This window comes from Heterodontus francisci, chromosome 3 (genome assembly GCF_036365525.1).
Source record: "Heterodontus francisci isolate sHetFra1 chromosome 3, sHetFra1.hap1, whole genome shotgun sequence".
Lineage (NCBI taxonomy): Eukaryota > Metazoa > Chordata > Chondrichthyes > Heterodontiformes > Heterodontidae > Heterodontus > Heterodontus francisci.
Window position 1 is genome coordinate 58,606,831 of NC_090373.1, and position 23,727 is coordinate 58,630,557.

Consider the following 23,727-nt stretch of genomic DNA (forward strand, 5'->3'; position numbering starts at 1 on the left):
CTTGCTCAGATTGTAGCCAGGTCTCTATAACAGCTCCTATATCATACCCTTTAAGCTGAACCAGTACTTCTAAATCACTGGCTTTTTTTCTTATACTATGTGCATTCATGTACAGAACTCTTATTTGGGTAACTGTCTCCAACCTACCCATTCATTCTGCTGTTTTTCCCTCACATTTTCCGACTTAGAGTGTGGATTGTCACCTCCCACCTCCCCCCTCCCCCCCCCCCCACAACTAGTTTAAATCTACCCCGCTGACCTGTTTACCCTTGCTGCAAACATGCAGGTGTTTCTCCAGTTTGATGAAGGCCATCTGGCTGTACAGCCTTCCCAGTATCTACGAAGTCTGAAACCCTTTCTTCCAGCCATGTGTTGACAATCCAAATCCACAGATTACTACCCTGGAGGTTTTGCTCTCTAATGTAGAATTTAGCTCCTATATCGATTCCCACGTGAGCCACCACCTCTGGCTGCTCAGTCTCTCATTCTATTTTTGTATTTGCTCTGTGATGTCCTGAACTCTGGTACCTAGGAAGCAACACACCATTCAGGACTCTGGATCATGTCTACAGAAGAAACTGTCTACCACTATCTACTGTTTCCTGCATGGGTAACCACTTGCTCCTCACTGCTCTTGTAGTTGCTTATGGTTACCCTCCTTGATGTCACCTTTTCTGTCCAAATCACTGGTACAAACACTGGTATACATAATAGACAAATCCAGCTCCACAAATGCCTACCCTCACCTGTGGATTCCTGCCCTGTCTGTTGATTGTCATCTAGTCACCTTTATCAGCTTTTGTACTCCTGGCAAACTATTGAGTGAACATCCACTTGAATATCTGTTCCAGAAAATGGGCTTCCTCCTGAATGTTGTGGAGCATACCCATTTGACTCACAAACTGTGTGAACTTCTACTCAAAGAATGCAACCTTTGTGCACTTCATACATCCTTATTCACACTGCTATTATACTACACTTCATGCATGCCACACATATCACTCCAGACTCTGATCCTTCTGTGTTGATTTATATATTTAACCCAACAGAATTTTTTTACATTGCTGTTTATTGAATTATTTCTATTTACTCACTCAAATGTCTTAGTGTACAGAAAGTCACTTTCTGTGCTACACCCTTACAAAGTAAGAACTGTAAATTAGAGTTCAGATGAAGGGGGCTGATTCACCTGCTAACACTCATAAGTGGTGATGACACAACATGTAAATACCCAGTCTACCAATTTACTGACTCTCGCTGTTCCTCATCATATATTCCAGCATACATCCACTCTGAATGCTATGAAAAAGAAGGCAGCTGACTCACCTTCGAACACTCCTAAATTGTGGTGACACTGTATTTCAAACAGTTGGTCTATGGTTTGCTGAGTCTCACTAAATTCTAATCAGCAAAGTTATCATTTCCGGCCTTACTGATCTTCAATGAGTCCCTGCTCTGAAAACATTGATTTAAGATTCTTTGTCATTATTATTTAAATGCCACCATGGCTATTCTATCGCTGTAACTTCCACAAGTTTGACAATCCAGCATCTACATTTCATTCTTCTGGCTCTGATCTAACATGTGTTCTCTCTCCTTCTGTTCCAACATGACAACAGTCCGACAAACCCTTTTGCCTTCTCTTTCTACTATCAAACACCTTGGATGGAATTTTGTGCTGGCCGGGGGGTTCTCGAAATTGGGGGAAACAACACCTAGATCCCTGTGTTGGCTCTTGCAGAGAAGGCCCGCACTAAGTGCCTTTGAACAAGGGCCCCCTACTGCTGCCTGTAAGCAGCCCACATGGTTTATCATGCCATCCTTCCTGTGTGGTGACAGGGCCACCCGCCACATGGGTAATTGCAGCTGCGGCAGGAAGTCCTTTAATTAGGGGTTAATTACCCAGTTAAGGGTCTCAATTGGTGACAGGGCAGGAAGGCTGTTCACATGCCTTCCTGCCTCGAATTAAATTTCGGTGGAAGCAGGGTGATGGCAGGGCCCCCCTCCACCATCCCACCAGATTTTATGCTCTCCCTGCCACCAAACCCGCCATGGAGGAGAACGTAAAATTCCACCCCTTAAATTTATAGCTTTGATCAAGGCTTTGGCCAACTTCCCAATTCTTGCCTTCTCCTTTGTGAAGTGCCTCAAACCATTGCCCAATGCTAAAGGCAATACGTAAGTGCCAGTTATTGTTTTACTATGACTCCAGGTTGCAGTGCCTTGGTTTTCTAACACGTGTAAAATCACACTATTCTTTAGTTAAGTTGATTTGAGTTAAATATTGGAATAAGTGTCATTATTTTTCCAGTACTGCTTGTCATCTGCTATGAATTAAGTTTGTGTATAGCAAAGATGATACGCTAAGAAATAAGCTAATGTTGGACCTCTGGACCTTGTTATTGACAGCATTAAAAAAGTGTTACAATGCAAGTTTTTTTTTTAAATTACAAAGTGCAGGAAAGTTCAGTACCCTGTTATTATCCCCATGAAGGCTGATGTCAGTAACAATACACTGCTTCTGCTTATTTTGCTAAAGGTAGTTTCAATTCAGTATTCTTTGCCTGTTTCATGTGAGTTCAAGTTTTACTGTATCTCCTCAAGTCCACATTGATAGTTCACAAAATACTGAAATATTTCTTCCCACAATAAGAAAAAATATTACTGTGCTAAGCACTGCAAATCCTTGTTTGAGAACCCCATTCCGCTTCTGCGATAATTGAACAGCTTTATCTACATCACGTAACAGCCTTCAGTCAGCCTTTTTTAAAAAAAGAACTGAGAGCTGCAAAGCAGCACAATGAACTGATTTACTGATCTGTCGCTGCATGTTCCTGCCAAACCTTTCAGTGTTTGGCAACTTCATTCTTAGTCGGATATCTCTGCTGCCAGGAATGATGTTATTACTCACAACTCAGAATTTTTATTAAGCTCATTATTGAGAAAATGTACTCACAACAAGACACAGTGATACAGTTGATTAAAGGAATAAAAGAACCCCAGGATCCAGGCTTCTCTGGTGAGGGTAGTGGCACTAAAAAGGTTGAAGTTCTCTCTATCATGCACCTAACTAAAATGTGTGAAAACTTGTTTAAAAAAATTAAATATCTGCAAGGTAACTGGATGAGGTAAGATACATCCTAGAATCGTCAAAGAAGGAAGCAGAATAATAATTGAGGCTTGTTACGAGTGTTTCCATTTTTTGTGTTAAGTTTTGAAGATTTGTGTTTTAAAACTGAAAAGGAATCCATGGATTTTTTTTTAAACAAAGGTTACTGAGAGATTTGAATTGTAAAGAGTTACTGGAAGGCACCGGTCTTCAAATAATTACCCAGCAGGGGTTGTTTTTGACTTGGGGAAGACATTTACAGAGAAGTGACAGGTCAAGATTTATAGGGGTCTGGAGGCTTGGCTCCTGAGATGTTTTTGGTTTTGCTTTGGACAGGCAGTTGAGATATGGACAATGGCTTGAAAAGACAGTTGGAGAAAGCTTAGTTTAGTTTAGTTTAGAGATACAGCACTGAAACAGGCCCTTCGGCCCACCGAGTCTGTGCCGACCATCAACCACCCATTTATACTAATCCTACACTAATTCCATATTCCTACCACATCCCCACCTGTCCCTATATTTCCCTACCACCTACCTATACTAGGGGCAATTTATAATGGCCAATTAACCTATCAACCTGCAAGTCTTTTGGCATGTGGGAGGAAACTGGAGCACCCGGAGGAAACCCACGCAGACACAGGGAGAACTTGCAAACTCCACACAGGCAGTACCTAGAATTGAACCCAGGTCGCTGGAGCTGTGAGGCTGCGGTGCTAACCATTGCACCACTGTGCCGCCAAGAGAGCAACACCCAACACAGTCTGTCCCAGCATTTTGGAAAAGCCTGCATGTTTCCATCTCGAGAAACTGATAAACAAGTGTAGGAAACTATCTGAACCCCGTTATTGCATTTTACCCGGAAAGCCTGCCCAAACTGTTCTAGGAAGATCCCAGGGACAGACATCTATATGTATTGGGGGCACCAAACCAAAAAGGACTTCTCATATCTTTTCATATCATCTTTTTTCTTCAAGAATTAGAAAGTATTTTGGCCAACGTTTTTTTGTTGTACTAGAGGTCTAAACAGTAAATCTCTTTATTTTTTGGTTAACCAGTGCGTGAGCGTGTGAGCGGCTAAGGTAAAAAGGGAACTTTTATATTTCAATCTGTGTGTTTATGCTTTGCTTCATTACTGGTTAAGACTTGTTTTGGAATAAACTGATAATAGTTGGTGTGTTTCATTCTGGGATAAAAATAGAGTCTATGATTGACCGTATTGGTAAGTGGGAAAAAAAATAAATACACGTTGTGATCTGTGGAGAAGTGGAACTAGAATAAACAGTGCACTCCTCCCACCTCAGTCGTAACATATAATTGGGGAATCTTTCTGAGATAACTCAACGTTGTCGAGTTACAATGGTAAGTGGGGGTAATAATAATTGAAAAAAAAAAAGGTTTCTTGTGCAGTTGAATTAGCCAAAATTCAGTTAGAGATGAAGCAGCTTGAACAGGAACCTGAACAGCTTAAGCTTGACAAAGAAAAATAAAAATAAATAGAAATGAGGAAACTTGAGCAGTAAAAAGAATTGACATTGAAAAAACTTGAACTAGATTTTTCAAAGAGAAAGGGAAAGAGAAGGCAGGGAATTCGAATTTTTAAAAAAATGGAACTAGGACAAAGGGGTGGTCTTGGCCTCAGTGAAGGTTCTGGTGGGGAATGATCTGGCTACAGCCCAGGACCCAGTAGATAGCTGTTTTAGGATTGGGATGTAGACGCCTTTTCCATTTCTTTTGAAAAGATAGCCAAACAGATGAAGTGGCCGAAGAAAAGCTGGACACTGCTTATGCAAAGCAGGTTGATGGGCACAGCTCATGAAGTTTATGCCATGCTTTCTGAGGAGGCTCCTGCAGACTATGAGATGGCAGAATAGGCTATTCTCGCTGTGTATGAGTTGTTCCCTGAAGCTTACCGACCGAAATTCCAGAACCTCCAGAGATTGTCTGGACAGACTTATATAGAATTTGAGAGGGTTAAGACAAATTAATTTTGATCATTGGATATGGGCAATAAAGGTAGAGGCCACATTTGAGAACCTTAGGGTACTAATTCTCTTGGAAGAATTAAAAAATTTACTTCCTCCATTAGTAAGAACTCATGTAGAGAATCAGAAGGTTTCAATGGCCAGACAGGCAGCAGAAATTGCTGAGGATTATGAGCCTGTTTATAAGCCCAAACCCTTTGTCTGTCACCCCCACAAACCTGAGAAGGATAGAAGGTGGGAGCGTGAAAGGAAGAAGCTGAGGGTGGAAGTCAGGTCCGCAAGACTAAATGTTACCATTGCCACAAGGTGGGACACCTTTGAGCAGAATGTTGGAATTTGCAGGGTAAGCCCATGGGACTTATTGGGGTACACAAAGCCAATGCAGAGAAAGGGGCCCTGACCGACAGAACAACAGATCAGGCTGTAGCTCTGACTGCAGCTGTAAGGCTAAATAAAGAAAAAACTGTGAATGCAGGGGTTGTGAATAAGATACCTGAGAGTTATAAGGAATTTTTGCCAAAAGTAAAAGTAACTCCTTATCCTTCAAGTGAGGTAGTTATACTTAGGAATACAGGAGCCACCCAAACTCTTTTGCTGGGGAAAGGCATAACATTTTGTTATGACTGGGTGAGGAAGGGGTCTCAGGCTCCCCTCTGGCTCCTTTCCTGGTTTGGCTGTAACAGGGTTTAATTTTTTAAAACACTGTGTTTTTGCTTCACCTCAGTGAGTCCTTGCTCACTGCTCTCTAATTGTAATTGTAAATGAATCAATCAGACAGACTTTCTTAAGTTTAAACAAGAATGGTGTAAGTTTATTAACCTTATTACTCTAACTCAGTTAAAATACGCGATGCAACCATGCTAGCATGCATACAAGATAAACACACACACACACAAATAGACACAGAGGGGGAGAAAGAATAAAGAGGGGAGTTGGAGTAGTAAATGGAATTCAGTTACTATCTTTAGTTTGGATGTAACGTCCTTGATTGGAGTTAAGTCTTGCAGTTCTCTCTGGGACCCAGTGCACATTTTCAAATTTGCTTCTCTGGTACCAGAAGGCTGAAGAGGTCCTCTGTCTTGAGGCTGATGTTGCTTCTGTGGGTCCCTGGGACTTTGCTTGAGAGAAACAGAGAGAAAGTGGTGCTTTCTCCTTTGAGTTCAGTTGCAGTCTTCCCCAAACCTTTCTATGAGGCACAATTCAATTAATTCCCAGTTTGGCCAGCAGGTATGTCAAGTAACCAGCTTTTCGTTTGAAACAGCATTGTCTGTGAGGATTGTTGATTTCAAAAGTTCTCCAGTCACACTCAGTGGGGTTGGGGGCGGTGGGGGGTTGGGGGGGGAGGTGAGGTTTGTCTCGTACAAAGTCAATGACTCTCAATGTCTTTTGATCACTACTATTGACAAAACCCATCTCGCTAATTGAATCAGGGGGCACTCTCATTGTCTCTCTATGCAACTGTTTCTCGGAATGCTAATGTGCAACCATGTTTTAGCTATTCAGCTCTGTGGTCCTTTTAAACAAGTTATGTTCAATGTCCAACAAAAAGTTCAAGTAGTGTTCCATATGATGAAATTAATATGTTTCCATTTGGCAGGTGTGGTTTCTGTCACACCTCCACCTCTCGCAAAATGAGATGCGACATTAGGAGAGCATTTAATTATAAATTAGGAGGAAGAGACAATACGTGAAAACACGCATGCATTTCTCTCATTCATTCTCGTTAATTCAGAAACCTTAAAAATTGTTTCAGCCTGTCTTTCCTTTGTAGCAATGTTACTTTAAACTGCCCCTTTTCCTGGAGGTGGGTCTGCGATAGTTATGTGTTTCCCAAGGGATTTAAAATTTCTCCACGATCAGTTTGCAATATGTTGGAAATGGGCATACCAATAAACATGCGAGTTTGGGGAGGTTTGAAGTTTGCACATTTCCATGATTGCTTAGGGTGCCTTTGTTCCTGTTGTGGTCTGCAGGGGGATGGTTAGATTTAATTGGCCCTGGTTTGGAGCACTGATCATAGAAGTTGGCAATGGGTGGATCCACCCTGACCTCACTTTCAGTGCTCTGGTGAGTCATGCAAGTGCTGTTCACTTCAGGGCACTGTTGGTTCCCTTTTCTCCTGACTGTGGGGAAGAATTCTTTGCTAATCTTCCCTTTGTCCTCTGGGACATTTCTGCTTGCAGGTATTTGTCCAGATTCTACTGCACTTCCCTGTGGCACTTCGACTAGGTGAGGCATCACATGCATGGTTTCTCAGCCCTCTTGAGGACTTCCTTTGTCCCTGCAGGTTTCCGTAAATGCTGTTAGCAACCCTGGTGGGGTGCTTCTGGTGTCTGCATTTACATAGGAGGATGTGGGGTCTAATTTTTCAAACATTTCAGGATTGGCTGACCAGACAGTAGGGGTTTTCATTTGGGAATCCTTCTGGACCTCCTTTTACCTCCTTTGTCCCTTTTCCCCTTTCCTCTCTAATGTTTTGCCAGCCCTGTGCCAGTCTGTCCCCTTTTGTTCTCGGCAAGGATCCCTTACAATTCACTGGCCGTCTCCTGGAGGGTTTCTTCAATACCGATACAGGACTTAGAGGTGCAGATTTCACTACAGGTTGGGGCTTCCCCTCAAATGGCACATGTGGCAACTCCTACAGTACTCCACCACATCTTTGTGGAGTTTTGGCCAGTCAAACTGCTGTCTTATGCGGGCTTTGATTTTTCGTATACCAACATGTACAGCCACTGTAATTTCATGGGCCATTCTTAATATTTCTTTCCAGTACCTCTGCGGCACCACTAACTGGTGAACCCCTGTCCACTCTTTGTCCTCAGGTCTATGAGGAGGACTCCACTTCTTCATCAGTACCTCATTCTTTAAATAGTAGCAATCAGGGACTCCCTCTGCTTCAGTTTCAGTCTGGGCAGCCTGTGCTAACTCTCTCAATACTGAGTCGGCTCACTGAGCCTCAGCTGGGGAAGATCCTTTTAATCCATTCCCGGAGTCCTCTAGGTTTCCAAAGAAGGTTTTAAACAGACAGACCTCATGGTTATTTGTCTGCAGCGCCAATTCAGTCTCCTCTGGATGAGCTGGTTTGGCCATGGCCCAATTCACTACACATTCAGGGGAACTGTAGGGGACTGTCTCCTACTGCTACCCTCCTTCGGTCTCTCTTTCACTACTGGGGAAGCTACTACCTTCGCCCCTGCCAGATCATTACCTAGGAGCAGGTCAACCCCGTCTACAGGCAAACTAGGGACAATTCCTATGGTCACTGGTAGGGAAAATAGGTCACACTCCAAGTGCACCCGGTGTAAAGGTACAGGCATATACTGGTGTTCGATATGACAAAATTAATATGTTTCCATTTGGCAGGTTAGTTTCCATCACAATTTCCACCAGAGAGCACACTGAATGCCAAGGTTTTAGTGAATGGTAGTGGCGGGGAGTATATAGCCGTACTTTTGTATCGGGTGCACCTAGATTGTGACCTAATGTCTGGAACGGTAACTGTAAAAGTTGTCCATAGTTTGCCAGTACACTGTGTTGATCTACTCCTGGGGAATGATTTGGCTGGAGCGAAAGTAATAGCTTCTCCAGTGGTCATGGAAAAACCAAGTGAAGTTAAAAGAGACAGAACAGTTGCAGGAAAAGGTTCCAGGAATTTTTCCTTCATGTGTAGTAAACCGAGCAATGGCTAAACAAGTTCCATTGTCAGAGGTAAAATTGGCACCACAGTCAGATAGTTGAATACTTGAAACTTCCTTTGGGGGATTTGGATAATCCAAAGGAAATGTTTAATAAGTCTTCTCTGATCAATGCTCAGCAAACCGATCCAAAGTTAAATAAAATGCACAATCATCTCCAACTGAAGCTGAGGCAAAAGGAGTTCCTGAAGGCTACTATATTAAAGATGGGATTCTGATGAGAAAGTGGAGACCTCCTCACAGACCTGCGGATGAAGAAGACGGAAGTTCATCAGATAGTGGTATCGCCAAAATATCGCTGTGAGCTATTAAGGATAGCACATGAAATTCCTATAGAGGGACATGTGGGAATCTGGAAGACCCAATCACTATAAGTCAACATTTTTACTGGCCAGGTCTTTCCAAAGACATAGTACAGTTTTGTAAAACATGCCATTCGTGCCAGATTGTGGGAAAACCACAACCTACCATAAATCCAGCACCTCTAATTCCCATACCAGTTTTTGGTGAACCATTTAATAGGGTGTTGGTAGACTGTGTAGGACCCTTACCAAAAACAAAAGCAGGTCATCAATATATACTCACCATCATTGATATGACTACTCAGTTCCCAGAGGCCACTCCCTTGAGAACAATTTCTGCTAAGGTAGTGGTCGAGAAGTTAACCCAGTTCTTCACTAGATATGGATTACCTGTTAAGATTCAGTCAGATCAAGGTTCCAATTTTATGTCTAAAGCTTTTCAGGAAGTTATGGATAATTTGGGTATAACACAGTTAAAGTCTTCAGCATACCACCCACAGAAACAAGGAGCTTTAGAAAGGTACCATCAGACCCTCGAAACAATGATTAGGGAATGCTGTCATGAATATCCCCATGATTGGGATAAAGGGCTAGACTTTCTTTTGTTTGCCACTAGGAATTCACCTAATGAGTCTAACAGTTTTAGTCCTTTTGTATTAGTTTATGGACATGAGATAAGAGGTCCTCTAAAACTAATTAAAGAGAAGTTTTTAGAACAGAAGGACGACTCTTCTGTGCTAGTTTATGTATCTGTGTTCTGGGAACAGCTCACAAGAGCTTGCAAAGTGGCTCAGGAACACCTTAAAGCTTCTCAAACAACTATGAAGAAATGGGCAGACAAGCATGCCAAGACCCGAACATTTCAACCAGGGGATGAGGTGTGAGTATTACTGCCTTTACAGGATGAACCGCTGAAAGCAGGTTCAGTGGTCCATATAAAGTGGTCAAGACAATTAATAAAATATTTGATTGACACCCCAGATCACTGGAAAAAGAATCGGCTGTGTCATATCAATATGTTGAAACAATATTATCGCTGGGAAGAGGATAAGCAAGCACAAGTATGAAAGGGATAGTGAGGATGAGGCAGAAGGAGGCCTAGACAATTCTCAGTTTGAACCTCCTACTATCCGGTTAGCTAATATTGAATTGTTAGGGAGATTGGACACTATGCTTTCATATTTAGATGCAGAACAACGGGGAGACCTAACAAGGCTACTCACAGCATTTAAAAGAGTCTGTAGGGAAAAGCCAGGATGTACAACCTTAGCCACACATGATGCAGATGTAAGGGAATTCTCTCCTATAAAACGGATCCTTACCACTTAGGTCCAGAGAAACAGGTCCAGGTATAAGCAGAAATCCAATACATGTTGGAAAACCACCTAACTGAACCTAGTCAAAGCAGCTGGAGTTCTCCAGTGGTATTCGTGCCTAAATCTGATCATTCAACTAGACTCTGCATAGACTAATGAAAGGTTAAAGCAGTAACAAAGGCAGACTCGTACCCAATTCCTCGCTTGGAAGACTGTATTGACAGAATGGGTAGTGGCACATTTCTTACAAAAATAGATTTGTTAAAGGGATACTGGCACGTTCCTTTCACATATATCGGCCTTTGTCACACCAAATAGTCTTTTCCAATGCTGAGTGATGCCATTTGGGCTAAAAAATGCCCCAGCCACTTTTTACAGACTAATGAACTAAGTGGTAGCCAGTGTTCCTAACTGTGTAGTTTACCTGGTCTACAGTGACACTTGGAAGGAGCACTTGGAATAACTGGAAGGTCAGTTTAGAAAATTACAGTTTGGTAATAAACTTTGCCAAAAATTCAAAAACCAAAATGCTAGACTATTCCGATGGGGTTTACTATTGCAGCTCTATCACTTAAAGATAATCCACACTGTGGGCAAAAATAATATAATTGCAGATGCTTTATCTGGAATCTAACATTGCTTTGAGCTAACCGAGTGCAAAGAGGGTACAAAGCAGAACTGTATTAGCTACAAATAAATTGTGAATGAGTATGAAAATGTGTTTTAATTTTTTGTTTCATTTTCTATTTTTCCCACGCTTTGTAATGAAACGCATTTAAACATGGTGTTTCATTCCTCCAAGGGTGGAGGTGTTACTGGTACTTCCATTTTTTGTGTTAAATTTTGAAGAATTAGCAAGTATTTTGGCCAATGTATTTGTTTTTGTGTTTTTTTGTACTATAGCTCTAAAGAGTAAATCTCTATTTTTTCGGTATGTGAGAGTGTGTGAGGGGCTAAGGTAAAAAGAGAACTTTTATATTTTGATCTGTGTGTTTATACTTTGCTTCTTTACTGGTTAAGACTTGTTTTATAATAAACTGTTAATTTTGTTGTTTATTAAAGAAACCTGGTTCGTGTGTTTTATTCTGGGATAAAAATAGAGTCTATGATTGACTGTATCAGTAAGTGGAAAAAAAATTAAATATATGTTGTGACCTGTGGAGAGTGGAACTTGAATAAACAGTGCATTCCTCCCACCTCGGTTGTAACAGGCTCTAATTAATATTAAGAATTCCATAAATTCCAGTGCTGTGCATGAAGACTGGAACATTATACCAACATTCAAAAAGGGAATGAGGGATGAATCAGGAAATTAAAGATTAGATAGCCAAACAATTTTGTAGCAGGAAAAGTATTCCGAAAAACACTTTATAGTATTTTATGTACTTGAATGCAAAAAGTGAGGAGATCATTTTTACTTTTGGCAGTTTCGTTCAGAGGTAACAGGTCAACACTTCATTAGACGATTAGCGCTGTCCAGTGAGTTCACTTGAAATTTTAAAACGCAATTGATAAAGCTCTGCATGTAGGACTTAATAAAATTAAGATCAAGTACAATACAAAATAGCTGGCTAGATTGAAAACAGCTTGACAATCTAAAGGAAGAGATGATAAATGGAAAACGATGTGCCTGCAAAGAACAATGGCTATTGGAGTTCTTCTAGGGTTTGTTTTGGATTCCCTTATGTTTATACTACTCGGGTACTTCTAGTATTGTACTTCCAGGGAAGGCACAGATCACCTCGAGACTTCAAGGGCAGCATGCAGAGGCCGAGTGTAGACAGCGGAAGGAGCACACAGACCCCGAAGCAACTAATCTACTCAATCCTTCCAAACATCACCTGCCCCACACATGGTAGAGTCTGCGAATCATGCATTGGACTCAGTAGCCATCTAAAAACAGGAGTGCAGGCAAGTCATCCTTGATCTGAAGGGACTGCTTAAGAAGAAGACTTCTAGTATTACAAAACTTTCTAGCATCAAGCAAAGTGGTCAGGTGACTAAAGTAAGGGAGATTGGTGACATTCAAAGGAGCCTGGACAAATAAGGGCTAAAGATTTTAGTGTGGACATAAATGAATGCAAATTAGTACAGGAAGCATAAAATATGCATACAAAATGCATGATTATTTTAGTTACACCAATAATTTGTGGAAAGATCAATCTCACTGGGACACGTGATCAAGTACCTCCCTTACAGGACAAACTATTGGCCGGATTTTGTGGTCAGCTATGAAGGGCACTTGCCAATGGCTTCGATTATAGCTGCCCACAAGGATCAAACGATCTATGGGATGTGGACTTCTTCCTTCCCAACGGCAGTTTAAGTCTGGCCCCAAGTCAAGAGTATTTCCAGGCATGAAACAGCAGTGATGTCAGCAAGCAGGGATGGCAGCCACTCACATTGAAGTATTCTCACAGACAGCAAACTAGGAAGATAAAAGCACTTTATCCTTCACTTTTTCTTTACATTTTCAGATAGCAAAATAATTATGATGGATTTAGAAAGAAGCTGAAAACAAACTATCAATAAAACAAACTTTATTTTAAAAAAGTGAGCTTTATCATAATGGAGAAATTTAACATTCCACAAATATAAAATTAGCTTTCCAGGGCCTAAGAGTAATTATGAGGTTAGTACACTATTAAAAACTCATTACATCTCATTGAACAAGGTGTAACCTTTTCAAGGAGTTTTACACTGAGACTAACAGCATATGAGTGGAAGTTCTCATCAATTCATAGATTTCCCTTTGATTGCAGTCTGAGGGTGCCTCAAAAGCGCACCCTCTGGAGACGTGTAGAATCACTGACAGCAAATTTTGGATTTCCAGGTTATTCTGCACATTTTTATTTAATTCATTCCTGGGATGCGGGCGTCGCTGGCTAGGCCAGCATTTATTGCCCATCCCTAATTGCCCTTGAGAAGGTGGTGGTGAGCTGCCTTCTTGAACCACTGCTGTCCATGTAGGGTAGGGACACCCAGTGTTGTTAGGAAGGGAGTTCCAGGACTTTGACCCAGCGACAGTGAAGGAACAGCAATATAGTTCCAAGTCAGGATGGTATGTGGCTTGGGGGGAACTTGCAGGTGGTGGTGTTCCCATGCAACTGCTGCCCTTGTCTTTCTAGGTGGTAGAGGTCACAGGTTTGGAAGGTGCTGTCTAAGGAGCCTTGGTGCATTGCTGCAGTGCATCTTGTAGATGGTACACACTGCTGCCACTGTGTGTCAGTGGTGGAAGGAGTGAATGTTTGTGGGTGAGGTGCCAATCAAGCGGGCTGCTTTGTCCTGGATGGTGTCCAGCTTCTTGAGTGTTGTTGGAGCTACACCCATCCAGGCAAGTGGAGAGTATTCCATCACACTCCTAACTTGTGCCTTGTAGATGGTGGACAGGCTTTGGAGAGTCAGGAGGTGAGTTACTCGCCACAGGATTCCTAGCCTCTGACCTGCTCTTGTAGCCATGACATTTATATGGCTGGTCCAGTTCAGTTTCTGGTCAATGGTCATCCCCAGGATGTTGATAGTGGAGGATTCAACGATGGTAATGCCATTGAATGTCAAGGAGAGATGGTTAGATTCTCTCTTGTTGGAGATGGTCATTGCCCGGCACTTATGTGGCATGAATGTTACTTGCCACTTATCAGCCCAAGCCTGGATGCTGTCCATGTCTTGCTACATTTCTACACGAACTGCTTCAGTATCTGAGGCGTCGCTAATGGTGCTGAACATTGTGCAATCATCAGCGAACATTCCCACTTCTGACCTTATGATTGAAGGAAGGTCCTTGATGAAGTAGTTGAAGATGGTTGGGCCTAGGACACTACCCTGAGGAACTCCTGCAGTGATGTCCTGGAACTGAGATGATTGACCTCCAATAACCACAACCATCTTCCTTTGTGCTAGGTATGACTCCAACCAGCGGAAAGTTTTCTACCTGATTCCCATTGACTTCAGTTTTGCTGGGGCTCCTTAATGTCACAGTCTGTCAAATGCTGCCTTGATGGCAAGGGCAGTCACTGTCACTCGAGTTCAGCTCTTTTGAACCAAGGGTGTAATGAGGTCAGGAGCTGAGTGGCCTTGACAGAACCCAAACTGAGTGTCAGTGAGCAGGTTTTTGCTAAGTAAGTGCCGCTTGATAGCGGCATTGACGACACCTTCCATCACTTTACTGATGATGGAGAGTAGACTGATGGGGCAGTAATTGCTGGGTTGAACCTATCCTGCTTTATATGTACATATGCAGACTCCTGGAGTAACTGCCTGTTTCAGTGGAGTAATGATGGCAAACACTGGACAGTCTTTCTGTCAATGCCACTGCAAAATCCAGATCATTATTTTTACAATAGGATTGGAGAAGTTGAGGAGACATATATGAAACTAGCTTCTAGTAAGACTTGAGACTAAATGAATTTATTTTTTCAATGAGTAATAGAATAGTGGAACAGACCATCAGCAAATTGGTTAATATATTGATTAATCCCTTGAAGAAAAAGTTTGGTTAGTCTATTACAAAACTTGTAAGGATAAGTATAGACATTGATGATTAAATATTCTAGAGTATGGAACACAATCGTTCCTGTACTGTCGGGACTAAGACGTGTCAACTGTGGGATGTAACTGGTTTAAATAATGCAGACTGCCACAATGGTTTGTTATCCTAGTTTCACAAGATCACGGTTATGAATGCTGGACTTTGTAACAATGGTTGTCAAAATTGTGATTTTTAAAAGTTCAAAATAGAGTCCAGAAGGACAGATGACCTCACCTGCACTCAGCGAAAGGTGACCAGGACAACAGAGAACACAGATCAAAGACTGCCTTCTGAAAAACAGACTACAGCCATGAACACCTGAAGAACAATGGGTTTTGCCCTCCCAGACTTTTGGGTCATAAAACATGGAGTCGGTATTTCAGGAAATGTAAATGTTCCAGGCAACTGTTCGCACCTGGGAACAATGGATGACCAAGTGGCTTTGTGAAACTAGACTTCTGAATTTTGCATTTTAGAACACAATAAGCTATTGCCTGCTGAGTCCAGATAGATTTAACAGAGTTTCAGAAGGCAAACAGCCTGGAGGAGAAGAAATCGAACAGTTGTGGTCTCAAGGCAGGCTGGAAGAAGGTGAACTTAGTGGTAGCAGTTTCTTCAGTGCCCCCTTGATGGCTCTCAAAAAAAAACTGGTCCAACATTTATTCAGTTTAACTATAAATTTCTTTATAAATATTTTTAACAAAAACAGAATCACTTGCATAACAGTATTGTTAATAAAAAGAAAAGAAAAAATCTTTGTGATTTGGGATATCAGTTACTTAAAAAGTAATATTTAGTTAATTGGGGATTTATTTTCGTTTAGTTGTTATAAGTCTTAAAATGGGATTTGATACCACACGAAGGGAGAGTTTAAGAGGGGATGAGTAAAAGCTTGGTTGATGGAGTAGATTTTAAAGATGGTTTTGAGGAGTACTGGGAATTGGAGAGATGGAAGGGCTTAGGAAAAAATCCAAAGAACAGGACCTGGGAGGTTGAAGGCATGGATGTCAATGTTGGGGTTAACTGCTAGGAGACAGAGTGCACAAGAGAGTCGAGTCAGAATAATTGAGAGTTCTCAGAAAGCTGTAGGGCCAAAGGATGCTAGGGACAGGGAAAAGGCAAGGCCATGGAGGGATTTAAACTCCAGAATTAAAATTTAAAATTTACAAGAGGGTACAATCAGAGATAATTGTAAGAAGGACAGATCTCTGCTGTTATTTTATGTCCAACTTTCTCCCTTCCTTTCCTGAAGGCATTAAAATTTGAAGAGTTACAGTTTCACAGTTGCCAGACTCTTTATGGTACCTCCTTCAAAGAACCATGCTTAATTTGTCAGTCCAGAACATTTGCCAACATACCAGTGTATACATCTCACAAATAATTTGTTCGTGAAATGCTTTAGGAAATTCTGAGGACAAAAAGTACGAAATAAATGCTAACTTCTTTAAAAGAAAGATTAAAGGCCAATTTTTCAATGCATGCATTCAGAAAAGTGTCAGCAGCTGAGGTCATCAAAGCTGAATTCAATCTTGTCCTCACTTATTATCCAGACACACCGGGCTGGATCTTGTTCTCATCCCGATGGCAGGTTTTGTGGCCAGAGGGCGTGTGCCGGAGAATTAGGGAAGAATTGACCGTCACGGAATTCAATGCCGGGATTCCCACCCTGATTCTCCTGGGAAATAAGCCGACAACCTTCCTGCCCAGAGGCCAATTGAGGCCCTTAAGTGGCCTATTGATGGCCAATTAAGGGCCTCTTCCCGCCACCACTGGGAATTTACCAGGTGTCCCTCCGCACACAGGGAGGATACCTTGTAAAATGAGGCACCCTCCCTACGGTCAATTTGTGGTCCATGGCTGACTGCCCCCCCACCCCCGAAGACAACTGTACCTTCCGTCCCCTGGACTGAATGGCCACGCCCCCAAACCCCCTCGCTGGGGCCTTCCGGACTGGCTCCGGCGACCCCACCTCACCTCCCTCTTCTCCAGGATTCCAGTGTTGGGCCTGGGTCAGAGGCCTCTGCAGTCCTGGCGGTGGCCATCGCTCCCGGTGGAGCTGCGGACACTGCTGAACTGCCGGCCCTGTGTTTGGCTAGCTCTTGGGCGCGAGTTCCCTATCCCTATAAAGATTTTAAAGGGACAGAGATCCTGCCTCCTTAAACTTTGACCCCAAAAGACCGGAGGATCGCTCCGGGGAGCTGAGAAAAATGCAGAGGCAGGGATCCCCCCACCAACCTTTTCGGCCCAGCGCCATAGTCCTCACCTCCTGCACAAGATCCAGTACACCCAGCGATAGAAATCACAATTACAAATCCCTGATTTCTCCCAGCCAATGGGTACTACTCCAACTGTTACCCTACTGCTATCAACTAACAGCAGCAACAAATTTAGTTCTGCTGTAGATACCTTCCCTGATATAGAGGTGTCACTTGGCTCTGTAAGCAATCTGAGAATCTTACTTTTATGGGAGATTACTCAAACTACTCCAAATCTGCTCGTACATAAGTGTGCTTTGGGGTGTAACATTAGTTTCCCCTTGTGACCTGATTTTCATATTCATATGTTTCGCACATTTTTTCAATCTCTCTGAATGGTGGACTGAGTGAACCCTTGATAAGATGAAGCTTGATACAAATCATTAAATTGCATTGTTTCAGGGCACATAAACATACAGGGCAAAAGATATGATTGGATGCACTTGTTTCAATTAATACCCCTTGTCTTTGCATAATAATATAAAAATAATTAACATGCTATGCTTCCCCACCTTAGAGGGTGTCTTCCAGGATTGAAACAGAATATCTCCTCTGCATTTTATCCAATGCAGAACTTTTTGTACCTGCAGTCTCCTAGTGCTTCTCTCAGTCTGACTCCACTGCCAGCTTTTAGTCAAACTGATTACCTCCATCCCCAAGAACGAAATCCACCAGGCTAACTGAGCAATGACCACTGCTGAGTTCAAATGAATGGCGATGTTGAAGCAACAATGAGTGAGAATGATCACAGAAATTTGAAACGGTCTTCCCTTGTCTCCAGCATACTGGTTTAGATGCCCTGTTTGAATCTAATTTACATCTTCCAGCACTGCTGTCTAAAAGCTGGCACTGGAGTAAATATAGCTCTTTGAAAGTTAAGTTTAGGTCAACAGTAGCATTTATAATGTAATTTTTAACATATATTACACCAAGGACCTCATGGCAGCTTAGTCAGAAATCCTGAGACATGCCAATCCCATACAGTGGAATTAAACCTTCTAATCTGCATTACTCAGTTCCATACTGCTTTTACCACAGGATGCTTCAGGAAGCGGAGATGACTCATGAATTTGACCCTAGTGGCATTAGTACTATACTAATATACTGCAGTAATGCTTTAATGATTTTAAACTGAACTGATAACCTGGACCATTAATTACAATCATTAGCATTAGATCTGAATAGCTCAAGTATTAAATGGATAAACTCACTGAGCCATCAGGGAGCATTTATCCAATATTTATTTTTATCTTTGCAAACAAATTAAAGGATTCTGTAACAAAAACAAGAAATGCTGGATTCACTCAGCAGGTCTGGCAGCATCTGTGGAAAGAGAAGCAGAGTTAACGTTTCGGGTCAGTGACCCTTCTTCGGAACTGACAAATATTAGAAAAGTCACAGATTATAAACAAGTGAGGTGGGGGTTGGGCAAGAGATAACAAAGGAGAAGGTGCAGATTGGACCAAGTCACATAGCTGACCAAAAGGTCACGGAGCAAAGGCAAACAATATGTTAATGGTGTGTTGAAAGACAAAGCATTAGTACAGATTAGGTGTGAATATACTGAATATTGAACATCAGCAAGTGCAAACCTGAAGAAAAACAACCTGAAAAAAACAGTGGGTAAGCAAACTGAACAAACTAAGATGAAATGAAATAAATGCAAAAAAAGATTGTAAAAAATGTAAAAAGGAATGCAAAAAAAAAGGAAGAAAAAATAACTAAAAATGACTAAAAATGAAAGTAAAGTGGGGGGCTGTCATGCTCTGATATTATTGAACTCAATGTTCAGTCCGGCAGGCTGTAGTGTGCCTAATCGGTAGATGAGATGCTGTTCCTCGAACTTGCGTTGATGTTCACTGGAACACTGCAGCAATCCCAGGACAGAGATGTGAGCATGAGAGCAGGGGGGAGTGTTGAAATGGCAAGCAACCGGAAGCTCAGGGTCCTGCTTGCGGACTGAGCGGAGATGTTCCGCAAAGCGGTCACCCAGTCTGCGCTTGGTCTCCCCAATGTAGAGGAGACCACACTGTGAGCAGCGAATACAGTATACTACATTGAAAGAAGTACAAGTAAATCGCTGCTTCACCTGAAAGGAGTGTTTGGGGCCTGGGATAGTGAGGAGAGAGGAGGTAAATGGGCAGGTATTACACCTCCTGCGATTGCAAGGGAAGGTGCCCTGGGACGAGGATGAGGTGGTGGGGGTAATGGAGGAGTGGACCAGGGTGTCGCGGAGGGAACGATCCCTTCGGAATGCTGACAGGGGAAGGGAGGGGAAGATGCGACTGGTAGTGGCATCACGCTGGAGGTGGCGAAAATGGCGGAGGATGATCCTTTGGATATGGAGGCTGGTGGGATGAAAAGTGAGGACAAGGGGAACCCTGTCACGGTTCTGGGAGGGAGGGGAAGGGGTGAGGGTAGAGGTGCGGGGAATGGGTCGGACACGGTTGAGGGCCCTGTCAACCACAGTGGGGGGAAATCCTCGGTTGAGGAAAAAGGAGGTCATATCAGAAGCACCGTCATGGAAGGTAGCATCATCAGAGCAGATGCTTCGGAGACGGAGAAACTGGGAGAATGGAATGGAGTCCTTACAGGAGGTAGGGTGTGAAGAAGTGTAGTCGAGGTAGCTGTGGGAGTCAGTGGGCTTATAATGGATATTGGTAGACAACCTATCCCCAGAGATGGAGACAGAGAAGTCGAGGAAGGGAAGGGAAGTGTCAGAGATGGACCATGTAAAGGTGAGAGAAGGGTGGAAATTGGAAGCAAAGTTGATAAAGTTTTCTAGTTCGGGGCGGGAGCAGGAAACGGCACCGATACAGTCATCAATGTACCGGAAAAAGAATTGGGGGAGGGGGCCTGAGTAGGACTGGAACAAAGAATGCTCGACATATCCCACAAAAAGACAGGCATAACTAGGACCCATGCGGGTACCCATAGCGACACCTTTTACTTGAAGGAAGTGCGTGGAGTTGAAGGAGAAGTTGTTCAATGTGAGAACAAGTTCAGCCAGGCGGAGGAGGGTGGTGGTGGATGGGGACTGGTTGGGCCTCTGTTCCAGGAAGAAACGGAGAGCCCTCAAACCATCCTGGTGGGGGATGGAGGTGTAGAGCGATTGGACGTCCATAGTGAAGAGGAGGCGGTTGGGACCAGGAAACTGGAAATTGTCAAAATGACGTAGGGCGTCAGAAGAGTCACGGATGTAGGTGGGAAGAGACTGGACCAGCGGAGAAAAGATAGAGTCTAGATAGGAAGAAATAAGTTCAGTTGGGCAGGAGCAGGCTGACACAATGGGTCTGCCGGGACAGTCCCGTTTGTGGATTTTGGGAAGGAGGTAGAAGCGGGCTGTCCGGTGTTGCGGGACTATGAGGTTGGAAGCTGTAGAGGGAAGATCTCCAGAGGAGATGAGGTCAGTGACAGTCCTTTGGACGGTGGCTTGATGTTCGGTGGTGGGGTCATGGTCCAGAGGGAGGTAGGAAGAGGTGTCTGTGAGTTGGCGTTGAGCTTCTGCAAGGTAGAGGTCGGTACGCCATACAACAACAGCACCACCCTTGTCTGCAGGTTTGATGACCATGTCGGGGTTAGACCTGAGAGAACGGAATGCCTCAAGTTCAGAGGGGGACAGGTTAGAGTGAGTGAGGGGGGCAGAGAAATTGAGACGACCAATGTCTCGCCGACAGTTTTCTGTTTATGTGTTCCAAGAATAGTAGTATAGTGGGTTTACAATGGCAATCACAATGTTCATCTCAAGCTTGAATTAATTTAATAGCACACTGCAATTAATTTCACATTATCAATTTCGGAATTCTTAGGGACTGAAGTTATCAATACAAAAATAGCATTTTGAAATTTATGTAACTTTTTATGGTGCTTATTTTGCAAACTAAAGATCAAACTTGTGCCTGCAATTTTCAGTAATTTTTTTGCACAGACTTAACATTGGTCAAAGATCACAGAATCAAAGAATGATACAGCACAGAAGGAGGCCAATCGGCCCATTAAGCCTGCGGCAACTCTTTGGTAGAATTATGCAATTAATCCCACTCTCCTGTTCTTTCCCTTTAAGTATTTATCCAATTCTCATTTAAATGTTACTATTAAATCTGCTTCTACTACCTTTTCAGGCAAAGCATTCCAGGTCACAAAGTTTCCTCATGTTGTCTTCTTTTGCCAATCACGTTAAATCTGTGTCCTCTGGTTACTGACCCTTAAGAAGCACAGAATAGAAACATAGAAAGATTTATGGCCCAAGAGGAGGCCATTTGGCGCATCGTATTTGTGCCGGCCGAGGAAGAGCTATCCAGTTTAATCCAACCTTCTACCACTTGAAACAGTTTCTTCTTCTTTACTCTATTAAAACCATTCATGATTTTGAACAGATGCTGCAATGCAGTGTATTCCCTCTCATTAGCGGTAGCAGGGGTGGAGAGTTACAGGAGCTTATTTTCATACAATGACTTATTATTTATTATACTTACTATTTTAACAGACATTACTAGATACTTTGAATGAATCTTATTTTAATTTCTTCCCCCTCTCCTCACCAATTTTATGTCCTCTCTTTAGGTACACATCAGCCACCAAGTGACCATTATTCCTATGTTTACCTCGACTGTGAGACATAGGCTTTCTGATCAAGGACATCTCCAAAGGGAGTTCTAAGAATGATTGCACAGGCCCCTGCTCTCCTGAACCTCCAAGGCTGCCTTCAATGACTTTTGCACACTATACAGTGAGACGTAACAGATGACTTATATCCAGCATTTGAACTGGGCAAATGAGGGAGACATGGCAAAGACTGAGCTTCCCTATTGACATCAGATTTACAAACACCTGCCCATACGAGCAGGCACATTATAAGCAGGACCTGCCCTTGAAAAACAGCAGGAATGTGGTGGAGGGCATCACAACTGGCTTTCTGCCCCCACCTATCCTACATCAATCAAAAATTAGCAGGGATGGGCAGAGTGCCTAGGTCTGAACATTTGCAGAATATTTGACCACCGGGAGATCAAACGGAATTTAATCCAGTCCTTATTTTACATAGTGGGTCAAACCTGCTGGAAAAATAACTGTGTGTTAATGACATACGCTGTTATTAATCTACAAATCTGCTGGCAGGTACAGGATAGTTAAGAGATATGCAAGTTGCAGATCTCCAGAACTTGCTGCTGAATTTATGCTGTTCACTAAGGTCCCAGATGCTTCATTGCCTATGCCACACTTCCAGCATGTTACACTGCACAAAACTTTCGAGCTGAAGGATGCAAGAATGTCAAACTGATGGCGCATGCTGTGAGATGCCCCTTCTCACACTTTCAGCATGGAAGCAGGAAATCTAGCCCACTTCCTCTTTTCCAACCTGGCTGAGATTGCTCACTGGGAAGTATTTACTAATTATTTTTATATTATGACAATTCCCTCTCCTCAGGTTCTGTACTCCCTCCCCTTCAAATCTGCTATCATCACCCCTCTATTCTCCCACCTCTCATTTCTCTCCAAAGTCTTTGAGTGTGTTGTTACTTCCCAAATTTTTGTCCAAGCTTTTGGGTCAGCTGTCCTAGTATCTCTATGTGGCTTGGTGTCAAATTTTGTTTAGAGAACATTCCTTTAAAAGACCTTGACATATTTCACTACATTAAAGGCACCATATAAATGAAAGTTGTTTGTTTATATTTACAAGCAGGTTACATCTCAATTTTCCAAAAAGTACTGATGTGGGCAATGGAAGAACTCCATATTTTTCTTCAAACTGCGCAGCATCAGCCCTTTCAAAGAGTTATCCAATTAGTCCCATTCCCCTGCATTTTTTCAAGTATTTATTCCTTCTGACAGTTATCATTGGATGTGCTTCCATCACACTTCCAGTGTATTTCAGATCATAACTCGCTGTTTTTTTTTTAAGTGCCCTCATCGCCCCACTGGTTCTTTTACCTATTACCTTAATTCTGTGTTCGATGATTATGGAAAAATTTCCCCCCAAAGGCTACTTGAATTACCGGAACAGCTGTCTCAGTTTAACTTCTCACGTAAAGGATGGCACCTCTGACAATTCAACACTGTGCATAAATGTCAGATTACGTGCCCAAACGGAATGTCAGAACCTTCTGATGTAAAGCTGATGGACATTATAAAACCGCACAGTTGGTATGTTGGCATCGTTTTCCATCACCATCAATGGTGACCAAAATTGGACAGCATAACAGATCAGGCGAGTAAAGGAACTCAGTGGCATCTCAGAATACATCCTTGTAAGTACTTGCGTGCTCAAGTGCAACAATCAGGTGTTGGAACTTCCAGTCACTTTGTGCGTATCATCAAGGATGAGTACTGAGGGCGTGCACAGTTCGGAGACGCTGTTTCGAATAATTTTTCTATCGGTCACCCATGACTCAGCGACTGGAAGTGATAAAATTAGAACCGACAAGAATATTTCTCAGTTTAGCACCCCCAAAAAATCCTGTACTTTGCAAAAATCTCAATTAAAACAAGAGCTGTATGATCTGGTCACTTCATTTTGTTGATTCTTGACATTCTAGTGAT

The 23,727-nt window shown here is 42.6% G+C and overlaps 1 long non-coding RNA gene across 1 annotated transcript in view; it reads right to left on the reverse strand.

Moving 5' to 3' along the window:
* The window catches only part of LOC137356736 (uncharacterized), a 64,158-nt gene that overhangs the window by 39,903 nt on the left and 528 nt on the right, over positions 1–23,727 (reverse strand). The gene's annotated exons all lie outside the window — the stretch shown is intronic.